General features: G+C 44.1%; 1 non-coding gene across 1 annotated transcript; it reads right to left on the bottom strand.

The window, feature by feature from the left end:
- Positions 1-23,664: 23,664 nt before the first annotated feature.
- On the bottom strand, positions 23,665-23,738 carry LOC114818154. The gene has a single exon (XR_003765975.1). It is a non-coding gene; the product is annotated as a small nucleolar RNA SNORA81 (small nucleolar RNA).
- Positions 23,739-26,609: the final 2,871 nt, after the last annotated feature.

The following is a 26,609-nucleotide window of genomic DNA, read 5'->3' as shown; positions in this document are numbered from 1 at the left end:
GTTAGGAACTGGTAGCCATCCCTAAAGCTGTGGCTCCCCTAGCCAAATAACAGCATATTGCAACAGTAGAATTATTGTTTTAGTTATTCAACTGGGCTTTTATGCTGTTGTGCAGTTTTATCATTTCATTTTACCTTATGTGACCATCACCAACCTATTCTTCTTAGATAATGAGCCCATTCAGGGCCAGGGACCATGTTTATTTCTCACCCATGTCAATTTTCCCAACATTTAGTGAAGTGTTTTGGACACAGTAGGCCAATACTGTAACTAGTAATACTACTTTATTCTGATTACTTAATTCAGCAAACAGAGATGAAAAAGACTCCAAAGAGTATAAATACCTGTAGGTGGACAGAAAAAAATTCTGGAGAAGATAAATCAATTTTTTAGCCAGGTCTCTGAAGCAGAAACATGATCATCCTTGTTGTGGTTTTTTGGTAAGTGGCATCAGAGTCCCTCTTTAAGGTTCTTATGAAGTGTTGATTCTTCATAGACAAAAAGCACTCCTGAAAACACTGTTTCCGGGTGAAGGAGGCCAACTTTAAAGAGGAGGCAGGAGATCACCTTTTGAGATACTGCTGGGAAAGATGGGAGTCTCAAAGAAGGGGCAGGAGGAAAGAGGGCATGGAGAGGAGAAGGAGAGAATTTAGGAGGATCTTGTCTGATGGCTTCATTTATCAATAAAGTACATGCTTAGTACAGTGCTCTGCACATAGTAAGCGCTCAATAAATACTATTGAATGAATGAATGATCAGGTCACTTGGAGCAAGAGATGGCAGGAGTGGGGAGACAACAGATTTGAGGAAGGAGTTAAACATCTGAAAACAACTGGTTAAGACAATGGTCATGGAGGTCAATAAGGATGGAGAAATAATGTTGCTTGGATGGGTTTGGTTTTCCTAATATTTCTCTGCCAAGGTTTGCTTTGTAAACCTTGCTGTCCAACACAATAGCTCCTTCCAGCTAGCAGAATGGTGCATTGGGGCTCCAGGATTTCCCCATTAGCCTCCATAACAAATAGTGTTGGAGAAGTGTTGGAGAAGTGGATTTTATGGATGAAAGAGGTTCTTGGATATTCCACAGCATTTCATTCTGATTCACAAAACGGGAGAGTGTTAATGCAGATATATTGCAGGTGAAGGCCTTGGTAAAGAGACTCTAGAGGACCGTAATACTCTTCCTTTAATTCAGTTTGTTCACAACATGAATAGGCTGGGATCAGATAACACAGCTGAGGTGAGAATATGTGAAAGGCAGAGCTGTGGTTGTGGAAGTTTTACTGGAAATGAGTATGTGCCAGACAGAGATGGGTAAGAAAAGGAAGGAAAGGGTTTGTGGTATAGTTATCACTGAGACAACAAATTTATATTGGGTAATGTTCCCACCATTATAAAAGTCTATGCTGTTTGGTGCTTTGGGGCCCAAAATGAGTTGAAACTTTTACAGGCAGAGAGTTTCATCACATGGAAAACCTCCATTCCTGCAATCTGTGGTCTGGGGACTGCAGTAGGCATTTCTGAGACTGGGAATAGCAAAGTAGAAAGGATTCCAATTCCTTCTCATCCTTCTCACTGAAAAGAGACAGTGGCTCCCATGTGTCTTACAAAAGGTTTCCAGCACCAAAACCATCAGGCTTCCAGGAGCTTGAGTTGAGGAAAGAAGTGTAAATATTACTGCTGCTTCATCCGTACATGTAGTTCATATAAAGGAGGGGTTGGGAAGTGCTGAAATGACAGTCTTCTAGGCTCGTTAAGGGCAGGGAACGTCTACCAATTCTATTACATTGTACTCTCCCAAATAATAATAATAATGATGGCATTGTTAAGCACTTACTATGTGCAAAGCACTGTTCTAAGCACTGGGGAGGATACAAGGTGATCAGGTTGTCCTATGTGGGGCTCACAGTCTTTATCCCCATTTTACAGATGGGGTAACTGAGGCACAGAGAGGTTAAGTGACTTGCCCAAAGTCACACAGCTGACAAGTGGCTGAGCCAGGATACAGATAATGTTGGTATTTATTAAGCGCTTACTATGTGCCGAGCACTGTTCTAAGCGCTGGGGTAGACACAGGGGAATCAGGTTGTCCCACGTGGGGCTCACAGTCTTCATCCCCATTTTACAGATGAGGGAACTGAGGCACCGAGAAGTTAAGTGACTTGCCCACAGTCACACAGCCGACAAGTGGCAGAGCTGGGATTCGAACTCATGAGCCCTGACTCCAAAGCCCGGGCTCTTTCCACTGAGCCACGGAGATACTTAGTAGAGTGTTCTGCACCCAGTAAGCACTCAAAAAATATGATTGATTGATTGACAGTCCTGTGTATTTCAAGATGGGAATAATATGCCAACTGACTTGTCTTCTTTCATTCCATCTTTACCTTGGAATTTTCTAAATTGACTGCTGATCCCATTCCTTCATTTTCTGATGGTTCTCATGGACTTGACTTTCTGAGTATGGGCAACTCCCTCTGTGTTCTCTCTAATATTTCTTATGGGCCTTCTCTATTCTTAAGAAGAGAGGTGGGGAGGGGACACCCCATTCCTTCAGGAAGAATTGTACGTTCGAGATGGGGTAAGAATTTTAGCACTAAATGGAAGTATGTTGGAATACAAGGACTTTTCTTAATATCTTCAATTTGAATTCTTTTCTCAACACTCTTCACATCATTTAGCTCACTCTGTAATTATGGTGTCTCTATGAAATAGGGCAAGGCGGCTATTATAATTCCCATTTTACAGATGGGGAAATTGAAGCACAGAGAAATTATGTGAGTTCGTCTTAGTACAGACGGTAGGCCATTCATAGAGATGGTTCTGGAACTCATGTTATTTCCTGTAGGTTACCTTGGGTAAAGGCACTGAGAAGCGGCATGGTACAATTTTTAGAGCATGGGCCTGGGTTCTAATCCCAGCTCTGCCACTTGTTTGCTGTGTGACCTTGGAAAATTCACTTTGCTTCCCTGGGCTTCAGTTACCTCAGCTGTAAAATAAGGATTGAGATTTTGAGCCCGATGACAGGGATTGCTTAGTTCAGTGCCTGGCACACAGAAAGAACTTAACAAATACCATTATTATTACAATTATTATTTCATTAATATGTTAAATATAGAGCTGATCATGGAGGACATTCAGACTAATTACTCAAAGACTGCTGCATTTGCTCACATGACTGTTGCTGTTTAGCCAATTCTCCAGAAAAATTAAATAGGGAATGGCACAATTCTACTCATTATGGAGGAATTTAAGGAATGATATAGATTTCAACCTATTGTTTGGACATTTCGAATACCCAAAAACTTTCTCCCTGGAATTTCCAGACATTTTAAGTGAAGGTATATTTGTGGGGTAGGAATTTTCCATACAGATGACTCATATAAATAATTCCAGTCAACTTCAATCATGAATCTGCCTCTCTTCCAATATTGATGATTTATGGAACAAAAGAGCTGACACCATAATAATTCATAATTATGGCACCATAAGTCAGCAACCTATTGGGGATATTCCATCCTGTCTTCAGTTCATTAACATTCAGGTTAATGAACGTAGAGGAGGAACACAAACATTTTGGATAATTCCATAAATTCTGCACTGCCTCCTCCTCAGTTGCAGTGAGAGGCTTATTTATACAAGACAAGAAGAGTTCAGTCAAGGTTGGACTGAGTTTCTATTTGCACCTCCTCTTTAGGCTGATTTGCTGAAATCTATTTCCTCTGAACACCAGAGATAAGCTGAGAGGTTTATATTGAGCTGAATTGAAACTTTCTGATCAGGGCAGGGCTAAAACTTTGAAATACAGACATCCCTCTCTCTCTTTCACTCTCTCTCTCCCTGCTCTCAGGAACCCTAAGGAACATCAGAAGTTGCATGTCTTCCCCAAGGACTGAGATCTAGATCATCCATCATCTCCTTCTGCTCATCATCCTGAGCCACCGCAGTTCCATCCACAGGTATCAGCAGCTGATGTTTCTGGGCTAGTCCTGAAAGAATGGTTTTCGGCGGCTAGCTGCCTCTCATCCTATTGAAAGGGACGGATTTTAGGAACAGAATGATAAAAGGCTAACTTCACTGCATTACGGAGAAGGAGAGCAATGAGATCGGTATGTAGGGGTTAAAATGGACAAGGAAATTATCTTCTACTTGAGGCAGAGGTGGATTTTGATTCTAGAAGTGGGGAGGGAAGGTATTTGATGTCACTAATTGAATAGCGATAATGTTGTACTTTCTTTTTTGTAGTGAATGTACAGAATTTTCTGTAGAACAACCTAGGAGAACAACTTTAGACATATTTTAATGTGTCTTTGAACTTAGAAAGAATGTGGAAATGTTTAGTAAGTTTGCTACCTGAGAAATGAGATCCAGGCATTTTGGGACTTTATATCATTTATCTTCTAACCTTGCAAAAATAACATGTCTTTGTCTATGTTAATTTTGTAGAGTGGTTTCGCATCAAATCTGTTCCTGTACCCTCAAAATGCCACTGTGAAGTGACTTATTTTCTGTATTGTACAAATGAGGAAACTGGGGCACAGAGAGGTGTAGCGACTTGACCAAGGTCACACAGCAGAATGCTAAAACAATGTTATTTTATTACAAAATGCTTTCTATTTACTTTCCCTGAAATCCACATGAATCAATCAATCATATATATTGAGAATTTACTATGTACAGAACACTGTAGTAAGGGCTTGGGAGAGTACAATTCAACAGAGTTGGTAGACTTGTATCCTGCCCATGAGCTTACAGTCTAAAGAGGGACAGACATTAATATAAATAAATTAAGGCAATGTATATAAAAGTTGTGGGGCTGAAGGAGGGGTTAATAAAGGATGCAAATCCAAGTGGAAGGGGCATGCAGAAGGGAGTGGGAGAAGAGGAAGTGAGGGTTTAGCTAAGTAAGGCCTCTGGGAGAAGTTGTGCTTTAATAAATCTTTGAAAGTGGGAAGATTGATTGTATGTTGGCTATGAAGAGGGGGGAGTTCCATGCCAGAGACAGGATTTGGGAGAGAGTTTAGCGGTGAGATAGATGATATCAAGGTCAAGTGACCTTCTATTTTTAACCACTCAATCTCCAAGGGCTCCTTCCCCTCTGCCTTCAAACATGCCCACGTCTCCCCCATCCTAAAAAAACCCGCTCTTGACCCCACTTCCCCCTCCAGTTATCGTCCTATCTCCCTACTACCCTTCCTTTCCAAAATCCTAGAACGAGTCGTCTACAATCGATGCCTAGAATTCCTTAACTCCCATTCTCTCCTAGACCCCCTCCAATCTGGCTTCCGTCCCCTCCACTCTACCGAGACTGCTCTCTCTAAGGTCACCCATGACCTCCTTCTTGCCAAATCCAATGGCTCCTACTCCATTCTAATCCTCCTTGACCCCTCTGCTGCCTTTGACACTGTCGACCATCCCCTCCTCCTCCATACCTTATCTCACCTTGGCTTCACGGACTCCGTCCTCTCCTGGTTCTCCTCTTACCTCTCTGGCCGATCATTCTCAGTCTCCTTCGCTGGAGCCTCCTCCCCCTCCCATCCTTTAACTGTTGGAGTTCCTCAAGGGTCAGTTCTTGGCCCTCTTCTGTTCTCCATTTACACTCACTTCCTCGGTGAACTCATTCGCTCTCACGGCTTTGACTACCATCTCTACGCAGATGACACGCAGATCTACATCTCCGCCCCTGTCCTCTCCCCCTCCCTTCAGGCTCGCATCTCCTCCTGCCTCCAGGACGTCTCCACCCGGATGTCAGCCCGCCACCTAAAACTCAACATGAGCAAGACTGAGCTCCTCATCTTCCCTCCCAAACCCGGTCCTCTCCCAGACTTCTCTATCACCGTGGATGGCACGACCATCCTTCCCTTCTCTCAGGCCCGCAATCTCGGTGTCATCCTTGACTCGTCCCTCTCGTTCACCCCACACATCCTATCCGTTACCGAGACCTGCCGGTTTCACCTATACAATATCGCCAAGATCTGCCCTTTCCTCTCCACCCAAACGGCTACCTTACTATTACGGGCTCTCGTTATATCCCGGCTAGACTACTGTGTCAGCCTTCTCTCTGACCTCCCTTCCTCCTCTCTCGCCCCGCTCCGGTCTATTCTTCACTCCGCTGCCCGGCTCATCTTCCTGCAGAAACGATCTGGGCATGTCACTCCTCTTCTTAAACAACTCCAGTGGTTGCCTATCAACCTCCGCTCCAAACAAAAACTCCTTACTCTAGGCTTCAAGGCTCTCCATCACCTTGCCCCTTCCTACCTCTCCTCCTTTCTCTCTTTCTACCACCCACCCCGCACGCTCCGCTCCTCTGCCGCCCACCTCCTCACCGTCCCTCGGTCTCGCCTATCCCGCCGTCGACCCCTGGGTCACGTCCTCCCGCGGTCCTGGAATGCCCTCCCTCCTCACCTCCGCCAAACTGATTCTCTTTCCCTCTTCAAAACCCTACTTAAAAATCACCTCCTCCAAGAGGCGTTCCCAGACTGAGCTCCTCTTCCCCCTCTACTCCCTCTGCCATCCCCCCTTTACCTCTCCACAGCTAAAGCCTCATTTTCCCCTTTTCCCTCTGCTCCTCCACCTCTCCCTTCCCAACCCCACAGCACTGTACTCGTCCGCTCAACTGTATATATTTTCGTTACCCTATTTATTTTGTTAATGAATTGTACATCGCCTTGATTCTATTTAGTTGCCATTGTTTTTTACGAGATGTTCTTCCCCTTGACACTGTTTATTGCCATTGTTCTTGTCTGTCCATCTCCCCCGATTAGACTGTAAGCCCGTCAAACGGCAGGGACTGTCTCTATCTGTTGCCGACTTGTTCATCCCAAGTGCTTAGTACAGTGCTCTGCACATAGTAAGCGCTCAATAAATACTATTGAATGAATGAAAGTGTACGGGCTGGATTGTAGTATAAATTGAGGGAGGTAAGGTGGGAAGGGATATAATGATGGTAAGGAGTTTCTGTTTGATGCAATGGTGGATGGGCAGCCATTGAAGGTTCTTGAGGGGTGAGGGAACATGGACTGGATGATTCTGTAGAAAAATCAATTAGGCAGCAGAGCCAAAAATGGACTGGAGTGGGGAGAGAGGGGGCAGGGAGGTCAGTAAGGAGGCTGACACTGTAATCAAGATGGGAAACGAAAGGGCTTGGATTAACACTGTAGCAGTTTGGATGGAGAGGAAAGGATGTATTTTAGCGATTCTGGGAAGGTTGACTAGCAGGTTTTAGTGATAGGTTGAATATGTGGGTTGAATGAGAGAGGAGGATAATGCCAAGCTTATGATCTTGTGAAACAAGAAGGATAGTGGTGCTGTCTACAGGGATGGGAAACTCAGGGGGAGGCCAGGGTTTAAGGTGGAAAGATAAGGTACTCTGTTTTAGACATGTTAAATTTGAGGTGTCAGCAGGACGTCCAAGTAGAGATGAGCTGAAGGCAGGAGGAGATATGAGACTACAGAAAGGGAGAGAGATCAGTGCCGGAGATGTAAATTAGGGAATCAGCCGCATAGAGATGGTAGTTGAAACCCTGGGACCGATTGAGTTCTCTAAGGGAATGGGTGTAGATGGAGATGGAGAACTGAACCTTGAGAGACTCACAGTTAGGGTGTGGAGGGCAGAGGAGGAGCCCATGAAAGAGACTGAGAAAGATCAGCCAGAGAGATAGGAAGAGAACAAGGACAGTGTCAGTGAAGCCAAGGTTGTAGAATGTTTCTGGGAGAAGAGGGTGGTCAATAGTTTCAAAAAACTAAGGGGTAGAGGCAGATCAACATGGAGTGGAAAACACTGGATTTGACAAGAAGGAAGTCACTGGTGACTTCTTAGAGGGTTGTTTCTCTGGAGTGAAGGAGACAGAAGACAGATTGGAGGAGGTCAAGGAGAGAATTGGAGGAGAGAAATAGGGGATAAGAGGTGTAGATAATTTGCTCAAGGAGTTTGGAGAGGAATGATAGGAGGGAGACTTGGCAATAAATGGAGTAAGCTTTGCAGTCAAAGGAGGGTTCTTTTAGGGGAAATGTGAGCCATTAGAGAATGAATATTTGAAGATGGCAGTCGGGGAGAGAAGTCAATTGGAATCAAATTCCACAAGTAATTTTCTTCTAAATCTTCACTAAGCTCACTGTATTGACATTCTTCCAGTTTCATTTATGGAATTCAATATTGTTGAACAACTTCAATAATGTTGTGGTGTTTTTTCAAGGTGCATTCTTACTAGATTCTATATGCAACAGTTTTCCTTTGGCCAAGCCAAATCTGAGAAATATCATGAAGAGTACTTTTCCAAAACTGAATGTTTTTTGCAGTGTTATTTTTTAGAGTGCTTACTCTTTGCTTATCACAGTACTAAGCACTTGGGAATGCACAATAGAGTTAGTAGATAAGATCCCTGCCCACAATGAATTCACAGTCTAGAGTGGGAGACAGACATTAAAATCAATTACTGTTAGAGAGAAGCAATAAAGTGTAAAAGTATTATTATGCTCATCGTCATCATCATCACAGTTTGCATTTACCTCTTATTTTATGTGATAAGCACTATACTAAGCAAAATAAGATAATCAGGTCCCATACGGGTCTCACACTTTAAGTAGGAAGGAGATCAGGAATTGAATTCCTGTTTTGCAGATGAAGGAACTGAGGCACAGAGAGGTTAAGTAAGTTGTCCAGGGTCACACAGCAGATAAGTGGCAGAGCCAAGAGAAGAACCCAGGTCCTCTGACTCCCAGGCCTGTGCTCTTTCCACTATGTCATGCTGCTTCTATGAATTTAAGTCCACGTATGGGACTTGAAATTGAACTTAGATGTCAAATGGGGACTGTGGGAGTCAACAGGCTCCCATCATCACCATCCCTGGTCACTCAGGAGCAGCTGCATGACCCTGATTGAGCTCTGGAAGTGTCCAAAAATAAACAGACACATCCACACCCATCCATAAACACATCTTCTTTCTCTTTTTCTTCTCACCTTCTGCTGGAAGTGCTGATGAACACATAAATGGTGCTGGCAGAAGGGAGAAGGGAAAGAACAAAGGTGTCTACTAATGAGAAAACTGTATAACCAACCCTAGAGCAATCACGCTATGAATTTGTTATCTTTTCTCTAAATCCCCAGAAATGGATGAGACCCAAATGACTTATGTGGAGTTGAAGCTGCATTTTTCTTCCAAACAGAAGAGGGAAAAAGGACCAGAAGTTATTGCCTCACAAGGTGAAGTTTGTGAAAAGATCTCAACTCCATTGATGCATTTTCACCCCAAAGTCACACAGATTCTAGTAGGGAATTGACCCTTAAACTGATCATTCACTTGCCGTCTTTGGATGCAGATCATCTTTCCTCTGTGCCTCCTTTTCATTATCTGTCATTGAGACCCAATATGCCTTAAATTCAAAGCAAATATTTGTACATAGCACACAATCCTGCTACTCTTAACACCCCAAATTCCTCCATGCAATATTTTCCAATGTAAATTCCATCCATGTTTCTGTTCTCATCTTTAGGGAGACTCTTCCTTAGGTTGTAAATCTAGTAACAACCCTCGATCCTCAATGACCAAACCTTATCTCATGCATTCCCAGCTCAAGATGAAGAAGATGAGACTTATGTTGAAATGAATCATCACCTATCTACTGAGGACAAGAGCAGTCAGAGATCTAACGATGTTAAGAATCAAGGTATGGTCAATATTGAGACCCTAACTATATTATTATCCTTCAACTAATCAACCAATCAAGAATACTTATTGAACACATATTGAAGCTGAATACCACAGTAATAAATGTTTGGAAGAGTTTGAGAGTATGAGAGTGGCACAAACCATACCCTCAAGGAACTTACCTTCTGATACACACAGATCCTGTAGGAAACTAATCTTTTTTTGACCACATATTTTCTTCAAATTTGGGATACAACTAGAGGACCGAGGAAGAACAATCCAAGCGGCAGAGGATCATTCAAGATTGTCCTCTTCTCGACCCATATAGAGTGTTTCCTTTAAAGTCTTTATTAATTTCTAGTGCTTTATCTGTTACCGATTCCTATCATTAAAATCCACATTTTCCTGGCCAACCAAATTGCTATCATCTTAGCCCAAGCACTTATCCTTATCCTGCCTTGATTACCGCATCAGCCTCCTTGCTGACTTCGCTGCCTCCTGTCTCTCCCCAGTCCTGTCCATACTACACTCTGCAGTCCGGATCATTTTTCAATACAACCTCTCATTTAATGTTTCCCCACACCTCAAGAATCTCTAGTGATTGCCCATCCACCTCCAAATCCAATAGAAATTGTTTATTGTCGGCTTTAAAGCACTCAGTCAGCTTGCCCCCTTCCTCATTAGTATCCTACTACAACTCAGCCCTCACACTTTACTTCTCTAATGCCAACATACTCACTGTACCTCAATCTTCTCTATCTTGCTGCTGACCTCTCTCCCACATACTGCGTCTGGGCTGGAATTCCTTCCCTCTTCATATCCTACTATCACTCTACCCATATTCAAAATCTTATTAAAAGCACATTCAAGAGGCCTTCTCTGACTAAGCCCTCATTTCCTCTTCTCCCACTCCTTTCTACATCACCCTTTCCCTTGGATTTGCACCCTTTATTCACCCCCTCGCTCAGCCCCATAGCATTTATGTACATAGCCCTAATGTATTTATTTATATTAATGTCCATCTACCCCTCTAGTCTGTAAGCTCGCTGTAGGCAGGGAATGTGTCTACCAGCTCTGTTATAGTGCACCCTCCCAAGCACTTAGTACAGTGCTTTGCACACAGTAAGTGCTCAATAAATACAACTAATTGATTGATTGTCTCCCTGGAAACTAATTACAGTGACTATCATGAAAGAGTGGATAGCTGTAGTGATGGGGACTAAATGTATCCACCAGGGACCAGAGCCAGAGGGCACATGGACTTGGTGGATAGACAGAGAACGTGATTAAAATGGTGATGGTGGTGGCTGTCATCTGTCCTGTTCCCCCACAGAGTCCTCCAATATTTTGACCCCGTCCAATTTTCTCAAATCATCATGCCCCATTTAGTTAGTATATATATATATATATATATATATATATATATATATATATATATATATATACAAACTACCTTCCCTTGACTCACATATTAACTCTCTCAAAACACCTTCTCTACTGAACTCAACTCACCTACTGCTCTAACCTTCTGCAAACCTAGTACCACTAACCCACAACCCTGGACCACCTTCAAAGTGCATTTCCTTCCACTCCTATGCATGAGACTCGGTGCGCTGTTAGTGGAAGTCTAGGTATCAGGCCGAGCTTGTTCACTCCAAATTTATCCTGGCCTCCTTTAACTCTGCCCTCTCTTCCATGAAGCAACATCGTTTCTCGATCCTCTATGACTCCCATGCCCATTGTCCTCGCCAGACATTTAACTCTCACCTCAAACCCTCTACTCCTTAGCCTCCCCCATCTCTTGCCCCTAATGACCTGGCCACATACTTTATTGAGAAAATTGAAGCCATCAGGCATGATGTCCCTAAATTCTCCCCAGCTCTTTTCCACTCCCTCCCTCCTTCTGCCCCTTCAACTCTTCCATTTTTCCCAGTGGTATCTCAAGAGAGCTCCTGCCTCCTTACAAAATCCACTACCTCTGACCCCATCCCTTCACACCATATCAAAGTGCCTGCCCCCTCCCTTCTTCCCTCCTTAACAGCCATCTTCAACTGTTCGCTTTCCAATGACTCCTTCCCCACTGCTTTCAAGCATGATCATGTCTCCCCTATCCTAAAAAAACCCTCCCTTGACCACACTTATCACCTCCAGTTATCACCAAGTCTCCCTCTTACCATTCTTCTCCAAAGTTCTGGAGAGAGCTGTCTACACCTTCCATCTCCATTCCACTTCCTCTCCTCCAATTCTCTCCTTGACCTCTTCCAATCTGGCTTCCACCCCCTTCACTCCACAGAAACTGCCCTCTCAAAGGTTACCAATAATCTCCTTCTTTCAAAATCCACTGACTTCAACTCCATCCTAATGCTCCTCGACCTCTCAGCTGCCATTAACACTTCTGACCACCACCTTTTCCTGGAAATATTATCCAACCTTGGCTTCACTGACACTGTTCTCTCTTGGTTCTCCTCCTATCTCTCTGGCCACTTATTTTTAGTCTCTTTCATGGGATTCTTCTCTGCCTCCCACCCCCTAACTGTGGGAGTCCCTCAAGGTTCAATTCTGGTTCTCCTTCCATTCTTCATCTATATCCACTCCCTTGGAGAGCTCATTTGCTGTCATGGTTTAAACTACCATTTCTGTGGAAATTATTCCCAAATCTACATATCCAGCCCTGATATCTCTCCTCTGTATTCTACATTTTCTCTTGTCTTCAGGATATCCTTACTTCAATGTCCTGCCGACATCTCAAACTTAACATATTCTAAACAGAACTCCATATCATCCCATCCAATCCCTGTTCTCCTCCTGACTTTTTCAGGGGAAGTTTTTTTTTTTTTTTTAGGATAGGGTAAACATGAACATTTTTGAAACCAGTGGGGGAAAATCCACTGGAGAGTGAACAGGTGAAGATGGAGGTCAGGGAGGGGGGAAGTGTTTTGATCAGGTGCGAAGAGATGGAGTCGATGTGCAGGTGGAGGGTGTGGATTCTGAGAGAAAACAGGAGATCACCTCTTGATATACTGCTGGAAAGGATGAGAGAGCTGAAGAGGGAGCAGGAGGATGGAGGGACTGGAGAGGAGAGGGGAGATTTTGGGGAGATCATGTCTGATCATTTCAATATTCTCAATAAAAGAAGTAGCCATGTCATTAGGGGCAAGGGATAGGGGAGGTGAGGGGATGTGGGGGTTTGAGGAGGGAGTTAAACATCTGGAAGAAGTGAGGGTGATGATCATGGGTGTCAAATAAGGATGGAAAAATAACTTTTCCAGGCAGAGGAGAGGGCAGAGTTAAGCACACAAGTATAAACGTTAACAATAATAATAATAATAATGGCACTTGTTAAAAGCTTACTATGTGTCGAGCACTGTTCTAAGTGCTGGGGAAGATGCAAGGGCATCAGGTTGTCCCATGTGGGGCTCACAGTCTTGATCCGCATTTTACAGATGAGGTAACTGAGGCACAGAGAAGTCAAGTGATTTGCCCAAAGTCACACAGCTGATCAGTGGCAAAGCCGGGATTAAAACCCATGACCTCTGCCCCTCAAGCCCGTGGTCTTTCCACTGTGTGATGCTGCTACTCTGAAGTGGGCAGTCGGTCTGATACCTAGATTTCCGCCAGCAGTGCTCTATGGCTCATGCACAAGAGCATAGGAGTCGGACTGTGCAGGTGATCCAGGGCTGTGAGTTAGTGGTACAAGATCAACTAAGGGATTGGAGAGTGATGAGTTGAGTTCAGTAGAGAGGGTGCCTTTGAGAACTTCAATTTGGTCATCAAGGGAAGGTAGTTTGGGTAGGGAGGCTAAATTGTACATGATGACTTGAGAATATTATATGGGGTCCAAAAGATTGGAGGTTTCTGTGGGGGAACAGGACAGATCTGTTGGGAGATGTGTGGGAGAGAAGGCAGGTGAAGAGGTTATTGTCAGATGCACGGATTTTAGAGTTGGTGAGGGTAGAATTTTACGATGACCAGAGATGATAAAATCAAGTGTGTATCCAAGTTGATGAGTTGGAGAGCTGGAGTGGAGCATGAGGTCAGTGGAGTTGAGATGTGATGAAAGTGAGGAGCGAAACGGTCATCAGGAACATCTACGTAGTTATTGAAGTCCCCAAGGATCAATGTAGGGATGGAGAAAGAATGTGAGAAAAGGATCAAAATGGTTTAAAAAGTTGGATGTAGGGCTGAGGTGGGTGGAGTGGGCAGTGGTGTTAAAGACCATGACTAGTATCAGGAGTGGGTAGTAGAGATGAATGATATGGGCTTCAAAGGAAGGGAAAGAGAGGAATGGGGGAGATGGAATGATGTGAAAGCGGCACTAGGGAGCAAGAACTAATCCAACTCCTCCCCCCTACCAAATGAGTCTTGGGGAGTGGGTGAAGATGAACCCCTTCTGGAGAGAGCATCAGGGGATTCCATATCATCTGGGAATCTCCAGGTTTCAGTGTTGGTGAGAAGGAGCAGTAACTGGGTCAAGAATTGGTCAAGGATGAAGAGAAGATTTCCCATAATGGTGTGTGGATTCCATGGGCCACACTTGGCTGAGGTTACGGAGGGGGACCTGAGGTAGGGAACAGCATGAGGGGTAGGGAGGGGTTAGAAGGGAATGAGTTGACGGGGGCTGGTATGGGGGAAGAGGGATGAGAGGTTGCACTGGGGCAGGATAACAGGGTTGGGGTGGAGGAACTGGGGTGGAGAGGGCTTAGATGAATGAGGAGGAAGGGGTGTCCTGAGAAGTGAGGACAGGGATGGGATGACTGGAGGGCAGGAATTGAGGGGTCTTAGTGAGATTAAGGAAGTTTAAGCGTTGTAGGGAAGGTTATCAACAGTAATAACTGCTTAACCCGGGGGTTCCTGAGTAAATTGTTGAATGGTATGTAGGCCCTTGGGTCTTCCAGTGTGAAGAGGTAGCTGGGGTGATGTGAAGGTAACCAGATGTTGATATGTAAAAATCTGGGTCGTTATCACCTGGTCATTAGGCAGCCACATCCGATCTGTGTTCTCCACTGTGGAAACAGGCCTGACTTCAGGGAAAGGGGGAAGATGAAGAAATGGCCACTTCTCGGCCACAGCAGTTCAGGAATGAAATGTCAGAGTCCTGGCAGGCGGAGGTGGGCAGTGGTTCCGATGTCAAATGACCTAATCCAGCTGAGGCCACTTGGTGGAGTGTCCTTGGGCAGGTCTATATCCTAGGAGTATAGTTCAGTGGCCAAGCTCATTGAGGACACTGGAGGGAGAGATCTCAGTTTCCCAAGGCTGGTCTCTGTCCTTGGCTGTGAACAGTGGCCCACGCCAGTTTGTGATCTCACGATGGAAAGATTTCAGTGTTCTCAGGGAGGGCTCTATCCCGGGTGATGTTTGATTCATTCAATTCATTCAGTAGCATTTAGTGAGCGCTTACTATGTGCAGAGCACTGTACTAAGCACTTGGAATGTACTATTCGACAATGAATAGAGACAATCCCTGCCTAATGAGGGGTTCACAGTCTAAGCGATGTGGTCCATGCCTGCTGGTGACCTAAAATAAAATGGCCATTCAGCCAATGTATTCAGTCTTTCAGTTCAACCTTCGCAACGTCATTAAAAACTACACTTTCTTTCCTCTCCATCCAAACTGTGACCATGTTAATCCCAGGACTTCTCCTGTCTTGCATTGATTACTGTATCAGACTCCTTGCTAACCTCAATGCCTCCTGTCTTTCCCATGAGAAGCAGCATGGCTCAGTGGAAAGAGCCCGCGCTTGGGAGTCAGAGATCATGGGTTCTAATCCCGGCTCTGCAGTTTGTCAGCTGTGTGACTTTGGGCAAGTCACTTAACTTCTCTGTGCCTCAGTTATCCGTAAAATGGGGATTAAGACTGTGAGCCCCATGTGGACAACCTGATTACCTTTCACCCCCCACCCCCAGCACTTAGAACAGTGTTTGGCACATAGTAAGCGCTTAACAAATGCCATTATTATTATTATTATTACTCCAATCCATACTTCACTCTGCTTCCCAGATCATTTTTCTACAAAAGCATTCAGTCCATGTTTCCCGTCTCCTCAAGAACTTCCAGTGGTTGCCCATCCACCTCCACATCAAACAGAAACTCCTTACTATAGGCTTTAAAGCACTCACTCTCCTTGCCCCATCCTACCTTACCTTACCGATTTCCTACTGCAATTTAGCCCATACACTTCACTCCTCTAATGCCAACCTACTCACCGAAACTTGCTCTCATCTATCTCACCGCTGACCTCTCGACCACATCCTCTCTCTGGCATGGAACTTCCTCTTCATATCAAAAAGACGATCTCGCGCCTCACCTTCAAATCCTTATTAGAACCACAACTCCTCCAAGAGGCATTCCCCGACTAAGCCCTCAGTTTTTCTTCTCTCACTCCCTTCTGTGTTGCCTTTGCATTTGGATTTGCACACTTTATGTGCCCTTCCCTCAGCCCCATAGCACTTTCGGTCATATCCATAATTTATTCATTCATAGTAATGTCTGTCTCCCCCTTCCATTCATTCATTCAATAGTATTTATTGAGCGTTTACTATGTGCAGAGCTCTGTACTAAGGGCTTGGAATGTACAATTCAGCAACAGAGACAATCCCTGCCCATTGATGGACTTACAGTCTAATTGGGGGAGACAGACGGACAAAGAACAAGACAACTTAATCATGATAAATAGAATTAACAAAATAAATAGGGTAATAAAAATATATACAAATGAGCGGAGTGCTGAGGGGAGGGGAAGGGAGAGGGGGAGGAGCAGAGGGAAAGGGAGCTTAGCTGAGGGGATGTGAAGGGGGAGCAGAGAGGGAGCAGAGGGAAAAGGGGAAGCTCAGTCTGGGAAGGCCTCTTGGAGGCGGTGAGCTCTCAGTAGGGCTTTGAAGAGGGGAAGAGAGTTAGTTTGGCGGAGGTGAGGAGGGAGGGCATTCCAGGACAGCGGGAGAACATGGGCCAGAGGTCGATGGCGGGATAGGTGTGAACAGGGGACGATGAGGTGGGCGACAGAGGAGCGGAGCGTGCGGGGTGAGCAGTAGAAAGAGAGAAGGGAGGGTGAGGTAGGAGGGGACAAGGTGATGGAGAGCCTTGAAGCCCAGAATGAGAAGTTTTTGTTTCATGTGGAGGTTGATAGGCAACCACTGGAGGATTTTAAGGAGGGGAGTGACATGCCCAGAGCGATTCTGCAGGAAGATGATCTGGGCAGCGGAATGAAGAATAGACTGGAGTGGGGAGAGACAGGAGGAAGGGAGATCAGAGAGAAGTTGACACAATAATCCAGCCGGGACATTAGGAGAGCCTGTACCAGTAAGATAGCCATTACTGTAAACTCATTGTGTGAGGGAAGCAACATGGCTTAGTGGATAGAGCCCGGGCTTGGAAGTCAGAGGTCGTGGGTTCTAATCCCACCTCTGCCACTTGTCAGCTGTGTGACTCTGGGCAAGTCACTTAACTTCTCTGTGCCTCAGTTATTTCATCTGTAAAATTGGAATTAAGACTGTGAGCCCCACGTGGGTCAACCTGATTACCTTGTACCCAGCTCTTAGAACAGTGCTTGGTACATAGTAATTGCTCAACTAATATCATTATTATTATTCCTCTCTCAAGCACTTAGTACAGTGCTCTGCACACAGTAAGTATTCACTAAATATGACTGATTAATTGATTGGAACTCCCTCCCTCACCACAAATTTCCAATCCTTCAGTGCCCTCTGAACCAATGACATTTATCGACTGCTTCCTCTGAGCACTATACTAAGCACTTAATTAATTCAATTGTATTTATTGAGCGCTTACTGGGTGCAGAGCACTGTGCTAAGCACTTGGAAATTACAATTCAACAACAAATAGAGACAATCCCTGCCCACAACGGGCTCACAGTCTAGAATGGGGGAGAAAGACATCAAAACCAGTAAGCGGGCATCAATAGTATCAATATAAATAAATACAATTATAGATATACACACCATTAATAAAATAGCATTATAAATATATACATCTATGCACACAAGTGCTGTGGGGCAGGGAAGGGGGTAGAGCAGAGGGAGGGAGGGGGAGTAATGGGGAGGGGAGAGAAATCCCTCCTTCTCCAGAATGCATTTCCCAATTAATATCCTCACAGTTATCACCTTAGCACTTTTTCCCCACCTCAGCATGAATGTACGCACAACTACCCATAGGATATATGTACATATTGACTTTAATTCTGGTCTTTAAGCACTTACTCATCTGCATATCCATATTTTTATTTTATATTTTCTGCTTTCTGCAAATTATTTTGATTTGATTCCCCATCTGATTTAACTAATATGAGGGCATGGGTCATGCCTTATGACACCACTGTGCTCTGCAGAGAAGCAGCATGGCTCAGTGGAAAGAGCACGGGCTTTGGAGTCAGAGGTCATGAGTTCGAATCCCAGCTCTGCCACTTGTCAGCTGTGTGACTGTGGGCAAGTCACTTCACTTCTCTGGGCCTCAGTTACCCCATCTGTAAAATGGGGATGAAGACTGTGAGCCCCATGAGGGACAGCCTGATCACCTTGTATCCCCCCCAGCACTTAGAACTGTGCTCTGCACATAGTAAGCGCTTAACAAATACCAACATTATTATTATTATTCCAAACACTTAGTACTTTACTCCGTACACAGTAGATGATCACTAAATAATATTGTTTGATTTAGGAAAGACTATGATAATCATCTTATCCTGTTCCAGTAGAAAATGGTCATTTTTGGAAACATCCTCTATCTTCTTCATGATTTCTAAATTATTTCCAAGCATACACAGAATGTGAAAATCAGACATAGTATATCTCAATGTATTTCTTTGGTCTTTAGTACATCTCTATAGAAGTTTCCATTGTCTGTGGACAAGGAAAATCCTAGGTTCAGACATTTCATCTTAAACACAAATTATCAACCAATCAATGGTATTTATTGAATGTTTACTTTTTTAATGGCATTTGTTTGGTGCTTACAATGTGCCAGGCACTGTACTAAGCACTGGGGTAGATACAAGATAATCAGGTTGGACACAGTCCCTGTCCCACATGGGGTTCACAGTCTTATCCCCCATTTACAGATGAGGTAATCGAGGCACAGAGAAGTTGAGTGACTTGTCCAAGGTCACATAGCAATCAAGTGAGAGACCTGGGATTAGAGCCCAAGTTTTCTGATTCCCAGGCCCATGCTCTCTCTATTAGATGATGCTGCTTACTAAGTGCAGAGCACTGTACTAAGCACTTGGGAAAGCACAATGCAATATTGTTGGTAGCGTTGAACCCTGTCCTCAAGGAGCTTACAGTCTATAGGAGGAGCTTACAAAAGTGGGATGTCTTGAGGGGTCAGGAAGCAGAACTTTTCTTTTCAATAGTCCCAGGAACAGAGTAACTGAGAGACTATATAATACCATAAAATATTGATTTTTATGGAGGAGGAGTAGAGAAAGTAGTGCCCTTTAAATGGAGTGTCCCATATGTGACCTGGGCTAGGGGGAGGGAAAATGGTGAAATATGAGACTGTGAAACTTCAGCTCTACCAAAGGACAGAATCCTCTGATTTACACCCAATTTCCCAAGATGGCAGTGTCCCAGAATCAACTGCTCTTGGTCCTGAACAAGTTTTCCTGAGGTAAAATAATAATTTGTGCTATGAATGCTTGATTGATCATCAGTCTTCGTAATAATGCCTGCCTCTGAGTTGTAGGCTATTATTTTTGTTGAAAATTGGGCTACTAGGGCATCATTCCAAACTTACTAGGGAGAAGGGGTGGAGGGGTAAGCCTAAAAAAAAAGTTTGAAGTCTCACAACAACCTAGGATAAGGGTACTATAAGTCCCAGAGTGCTATGAATCAAAAGCTGAGCCTGTATAGGGTATCGTGAGTGACAGCAGATAATTGAGTGATGGATAAGGTCTCTAGTTTAGCTGGGAGAGTCACAATTGGGGGGTATTTATCTGTTGATCAAAAATTGCCCCGGGACAGCTCCCGGACTAAACTGAAACATAGGGCTAGCCCCAACAACTTAATAATTAACTCGGTTTACCATGGCCTAGTAGCAAGAGCACAGACCTGGATTCTAATCCTACCTCTGCCACTTGTCTGCTGTAACATCTTGGATAAGTCACTTAGGCTTCTTGGCCTTAATTTCCTCATCTGTAAAATGGGGCAGAAATGCTTGTCTTTCCTTCCCATTATATTGCATGCCCCATGTGAGGCCGGGACCTTGTCTGACCCACCCACAGTGCTCAGTACAGTGCTTGGCACTTAAGTACATAAATGCCATAGTAATTTTTTTTCTATTGTTGTTTCTAGTGCACTGGCTTGGCTTACCCACTGAAAATAAATTAAGAGAACCATAAGCTATATATTTTCACAAGTATGCTCTCCTGAATTAGGGGTCATTATCTTGATATTGTCGATGACTTCCCAGAAAGGGAAAGAGATCTACTTTTGGCCCTGTTCTGATGTGTCCTTGAAGTCTGACTGGAAGAATTTTGTCTCAGTTTTTGGTACTCGGCGGGGAGGGAGAAGGTTGACTAGAGGAACGCCCTGCATCTCAGGTTTCCTGTGTGGTTTCAGTCAGAGAAAATCTAAACAATAGCTATAACACCTACTTAACAACTCTACCACTGCCCTTGCATTATCTCTTTCTAAACTTAACTTTAACATCCACTCTTCTGGGGCTTCCTAAACAAAGAGGTCAAGACTCCTGGCACCAGAAGCTAGCAATAAAAGTGAATTAGGCACCCTGAGTGGAGTTGCGACACTTTAAAGACCTCTTTAAAGTTGTTTGTGCATCAACCTGCAGTCACCCAAATTTACCATTCTCCTAGACATCTGAAAAATGTAAATCCTCCTGCCAAAGTGACTGAATTACTTTGAGGGGTAACTTTAGCTGCTGGGAGAATTGGCTGAATTTATTTTGCTACATGATGAATTAACATAAAGATGCAAAAGTCTGTCATTCAATCAGTCCATCAGGTGGTATGTTTTAAGTGCTTACTGTGGGCGGAACACTGCACTAAACACTTATGGGAGCCCAATAAAGTAAGTGGGCATGATCCCTGCCCTCAAGTATCTTTCAGGGTTTGTTCTTTAAGGTTTCTTTCATCCCCAGTAAATGCTTCCTCATGTTTGCCTGGAGCACCAAACATCAAGAAGAGACAACCCCTGAACAGTACAGGTGTTCTTTTTTTGTACCTGGAGAAGCTTTCTTTGCCAACAATTTATTCCCTCTAACAAAGTTTTTATTAGGGTTTTTATCTTCTTAACAGCCTCTACCTCCCCTGCTCCCTGCCATTTCCACATCAATTTTCCAAGTGCACATAGCTCTCCAAGAGCAAATCTACATATTTTGAAAGTCATCTGTCCATCTAATTTTTTCATACATGTGGATTATAAACGTGTGTACATTTGTGCTTTCAGGTTCAAAGATGACACTACCGTTGGTAAGATTTTAATCTATGTGTGAATGAGTCTGACTAATTATTTCCACATCCTGTGTGCCTAATGATTGCCCCTTGCAGTAAGTGGCTACCTTGGGCTCTTGGTTCTTTTCTGTAGTAAGAATGGGTGAAGGAAACTTTCAAGTCAATTTAATAACCACACCAGAATGAAGCAGCCTTGGGGTCTTGATCAACTTCTTAGAGAAGTGAAATCTGCTTAGGAGTTGTCAAAGTCAACGGCTGTATTAAGCGCTTTTATAAAATCCACAAATACAGTCTCGGGGTCTCTCCCCGACAACTTTTTTCTTTTCAACTGTGAAACTGCAAAGATCATGTCTTCTGCTCTGCAATTTAATTGGAAGTTTAGACTCATGAATATTAATGCTATTTTCCAGTAAACTGTGCAGAAAGACTCTGGCTAGACTCTTGTCTGAAAAAAAGAGCTGTCACATAACCTAGTGGCTTCCAACCATCTTTCTCCTTGAAGACACTAATTGTAGTGATACTGAGGTGATGTGCTGTGCTGGACTTGAATCTTTTCGGTGCTTTTCCTGACCCAAAGAGCCTGTTAGAGAACTCAGATTATATGCAATAGGAGTAGCCATTTTATTAAGTGAGCCCGTCACTGGGCAGGGATTGTCTCTATCTGTTCCTGAATTGTTCATTACAAGCACTTAGTACAGTGCTCTGCACATAGTAAGTACTCAATAAATACGATTGATTGAATGAATGAAATTAAGTGCTCGCTGTATGCAGAGCACAAAAATCAATCTATGAATGATACTTATCGAGCACTTACTATGTGCAGAGCACTGTACTAAGTGCTGGGGAGAGTACAGTATCAATCAATGATCATATTTATTGAATGTTTACTGTTCCAGGGTATGTTACTAATTGCTTAAGAGAGTACAAGAGAGCACTCTAACAGACACATTCCCTGCCCACAACGAGTTTACAGATAGAAGTTAATACCAGTAAATAAATTATGAATATGTACATAAGTGCTGCCGGGTTCTGGGTGGTGAATAAAAGGAGCAAGTCAGGGAGACACAAAAAGAAGAAAACAAGAAATGAAGGCTTAGTCAGGGAAGCTCTTTTGGAGGAGATGCTGCTTGCAGGAAAAGCAGTGTGGTATAGTGCAGAAAGCACGGGCCTGGGAGTCAGAAGATCATGGATTTTAATCCTGACTCCACTGCTTGTCTGATGTGTGACCTTAGGCAAGTCATTCCACTTCTCTGGGCCTCACTTACCTCATCAATAAAATGGGGATTGAGACTGTGAGCCCTATGTGGGAAAGGGACCGTGTCCAACCTGATTAACTTGCATCTACCCCAGTGCTTAGCATAGTGCTTGCCAGAGTAAGAATATAATAATAATTATTATTATGATATTTGTTAAGCACTTACTATGTGCCAAGCGCTGTTTTAAGTGCTGGGGTAGATACAAGATGATTGGATTGTTCACAGTCCCTGTCCCAAACTGGACTCATAGTCTTAATCCCCATTTTGCAGATGAGGCAACTGAGGCATAGAGAAGTTAAGAGACTTTCCCAAGGTCACACAGCAGACAGGAGACAGAGCCGGGATTAGAACCCATGACCTAACTCCCAGGTGCATGCTCTATCCACTAGGTCATGCTACTTCTCACTTACCAAGTAGCATTATTATTATTATTAGGAAATATGACTGCAATAAGGCTTGAAAGGTAGGGAGAATAATTGTCTGTTGGATATGAAAAGGAAGGGTGTTCCAGGCTAGAGGCAGGATGTGGGCCCGAGGTCAGAGGAGAGATAGACAAGATTGAGGTACAGGGAGTAGGTTGGCGTTAAAGGAGCTAAGTGTGCTAACTGAGTTGCAGTAGGAGAGTAGCGAGGTGAGGAAGGAGATGGCAAGGTGATTTAGTTCATTCATTAGTATATGAGCGCTTACTCTGTGCAGAGCACTGTACTAAGCACTTGGAATGTACAATCGGCAACAGATAGAGACAATCCCTGCCCACTGACGGGCTCACAGTCTAATCGGGGGAGACAGACAGACAAAAACAATAGCAATAAATGGAATCATGGGATGTAATAATAATAATAATGTTGGTATTTGTTAAGTAGTACTATGTGCAGAGCACTGTTCTAAGCACTGGGGTAGATACAGGGTAATAAGGTTGTCCCACGTGAGGCTCACAGTTAATCCCCATTTTACAGATGAGGTAACTGAGGCACAGAGAAGTTAAGTGACTTGCCCCCCGTCACACAGCTGACAAGTGGCAGATCTGGGATTCGAACCCATGACCTCTGACTCCGAAGCCCAGGCTCTTTCCACTGAGCCACGATCTCATTAACAAAATAAATAGGGTAATAAAAATATATACAAATAAGCAGATGAGCACAGTGCTGAGGGGAGGGGAAGGGAGTGGGGAAGGAGCAGAGGGAAAGGGGGGGAATAGATGGTAAAGTCATTATCGGAACAAGTTAAAACAGGAACAAGTTCGAACAGAGCGGGCTCCACGCAGATACCGTTCCTTCTCGGCACTACCCTGACAAGTACGTATCGGTGCAGTGCAATCTATTCAAATCTCATCTTCGGTATTTTTGCACCTGATCATCAGACACAGGACACTGGACATTAAGAAAGAGGTCCACCCAAGTCTTTTTAGATGAGGTGCATAGATGAGATGAGATGCATTTAATAATGTTGGTATTTGTTAAGCACTTACGATGTGCTGAGCACTGTTCTAAGCGCTGGGATAGATACAGGGTAATCAGGTTGTCCCACGTGAGGCTCACAGTTAATCCCCATTTAGATTTAGTGCTTTAAAGCCGACGCTAAGGAGTTTCTGTTTGAGGTGGAGGTGGATGGGAAACCACTGGTGGCTCCTGATGAGTGGGGAAACATGAACTGAATGTTTTGTAGAAAAATGGCCCAGGTAGTAGAGTAAAGTATGGACTGGAGTGGGGAGAGACAGGAGCCTGGGAAGTCAGCATGGAGGCTGACACTGTAACCTAGGAGGGATAGGATAAGTGATGGGATTGACGTGGGGTGGAGCGGAAATGGCAGATTTTAGCATGTTGAGAAGGTTGAAGTGAAAGGATTTAGTGATAGATTGAATATGTGGCCTAAAAGAGAAAGGGAAGTCAAAGATAACACTAAGGTTACAGCCTTGTGAGAAAGGAAGTGTGGTCATGCCAATCTACAGTGATGGGAAAGTCAAGAGTAGGACAGGTTTTGGGTGGGAAGATAATGAATTCTATTTTGGACATGTTAAGTTCAAAGTGATGGCAGGATAACCTAGGAGATATGTCTTGAATAATAATAATAATGGTATTTGTTAAGTGATTACTACGTGCCAAGCACTGTTCTAAGCACTGGGATAGATACAAGGTAATTAAGTTGTCTCACATGGGGCTCACAATCTCAATCCCCATTTTAAAGATGAGGTAACTGAGGCACAGAGAAGTGAAGTGACTTGCTCAAGTTCACACAGCAGACAAGTGGTGAAGCTAGGATTAGAACCCACATCCTCTGACTCCCAATCCCATGCTTTTGCCACTAAGTGAGGATGGAGGAAATGTGAGACGGTGGAGAAGGAGGGGGATGAGGGCTGGAGATGTAGATTTGGGAATCATTCATATAGAGGTGGTTGCTGAAGCAATGGGAGTGAATGAGCAAGGGAGCCGGTGGAGATGGGGAATAGAAGGAGTGCCAGAACTGAAGCTTGAGGGACTCCCACAGTTAGGGGCTGAGAGGCAGAGGAGGTGCCCATGAAAGAGATTGAGAATGAGCAGCCCGAGAGATAGGAGGAGAACCAGGAGAGGACAGTTCAGTGAAGCCAAGGTTGGATAATGTTTTCAGGAAAAGGGGATAGTCAATGGTGTCGAAGGCAGCTGAGGAGTCAAGGAGGATTACGATGGAGTAGGAGCATTGGATTTGGCAAGAAGGAGATCATTTGTGACCTTTGAAAGGGAGGCTTCTGTGGATTGAAGGGGACAGAAGCCAGATCAGAGGGGGTCAAGGAAAGAATTGGAGGATGGAAACTTGAGGCAGTGGGTGTAAACAACTCTCTTAAGGAGTTTGGAGAGGAATGGCGGGAGGGAGATGGGCCATAACTGGAGGGAGCCATGGGGTCAAGAGAGGGTTTTGGGGGGATAAGGGGACAAAGACTTGCTTGAAAGCAGAGGGGAAGAAGCCACTGGAGATCAAACAGTTGAAGATGGCAGTCAGGGAAGGAAGAAGGGAAGGGGCAAGCGTTTTGTTAAGATGTCAAGGAATGGGGTAGGATGGGCAGGTGGAGAGTGTAGATTTTGAGAGAAGGCAGGTGATCTCGACACACTGCTGGGAAGGATGGGTGAATTGAAGAAGGGGATAGGAGGAGGGAGGGACTGGAGAGGAGCAGGGGAGATCACACCTGATAGTTTCAATTGTTTTCAGGAAATAATTACAATAATTATGGTATCTGTTAAACGCTTACTGCTTACTACGGGCCAAGCACTGTTCTAAGTACTGAGTTAGGTACAATGTAATCAGCTTGTCCCATGTGGATCTCACAGTCTAAATCCCCATTTTACAGATGAAGGAACTGAGGCACAGAGAAGTTAAGTGGCTTGCCCAAGGTCACACAGCAGACAAGTGGCAGAGCTGGGATTAGGACCCACATCCTCTGACTCCCAAACCTGTACTCGCTCCACTAAGCCACGCTGCCAGGTCATTAGGGGCAAGGAAGTGGGGAGACGGGACAGGAGGACACATGTTTGAGGAGGGAGTTAAACGTCAGGAACAACTGGCAAGGGCAGTGGAGTACACTATAACAGAGTTGGTAGACATGTTCCCTGCCCTCTGGAAAAAATACACTGATTATGAATAATAACAATGATAATAATTATGATATTTAAGCGCTTACTATGTGCCAAGCACTGTTCTAAGCACCAGCAGGGTAATCAGATTGTCCCATGTAGGGGTCACAGTTTTTAATCCCCATTTTTACAGATGAGGTAACTGAGGCACAGAGAAGTTAAGTGACTTGCCCAAGGTCACACAGCAGAAAAGTGGCGGAGCCGGGATTAGAACCCACGACCTCTGACTCCCAAACCCGTGCTCTTTCCACTAAGCCATGCTGCTATGAGATAGTCAGGACCCTGCTGACCCTCTAGAGATTCATAATCTAAGAATTTATGGCAGAGAGAGGGGCAGGTAACAGACATAAAATGACACTGTGGTCTGTGAACCCCAGGTGGGCAGGGACTATGTCTAACCTGATTCTCTCCTGTCTACCCCTGTGCTTAGTAAAGTGCTTGATATATGCTAACTTCTTAACAAGTCCCATTTTCATAATAAAATAAAACACTCAACAACACAAAAGACCAGGAGAAATACCTAAAATAAGAGCAAAAAGACCTGGGCACTGGCAAAAAGGGAAGAATTTCTGACTCCTTGCAGCTCAGAATCTAAGTCATAACTACCGCCACATGAGCAAATTAATAAGAATAATAATAATGTTGGTATTTGTTAAGTGCTTACTATGTGCAGAGAACTGTTCTAAG

Source organism: Ornithorhynchus anatinus, chromosome 17 (assembly GCF_004115215.2).
Source record: "Ornithorhynchus anatinus isolate Pmale09 chromosome 17, mOrnAna1.pri.v4, whole genome shotgun sequence".
Taxonomy (NCBI): Eukaryota; Metazoa; Chordata; class Mammalia; order Monotremata; family Ornithorhynchidae; genus Ornithorhynchus; species Ornithorhynchus anatinus.
This window is presented reverse-complemented; position numbering and strand designations above follow the sequence as displayed.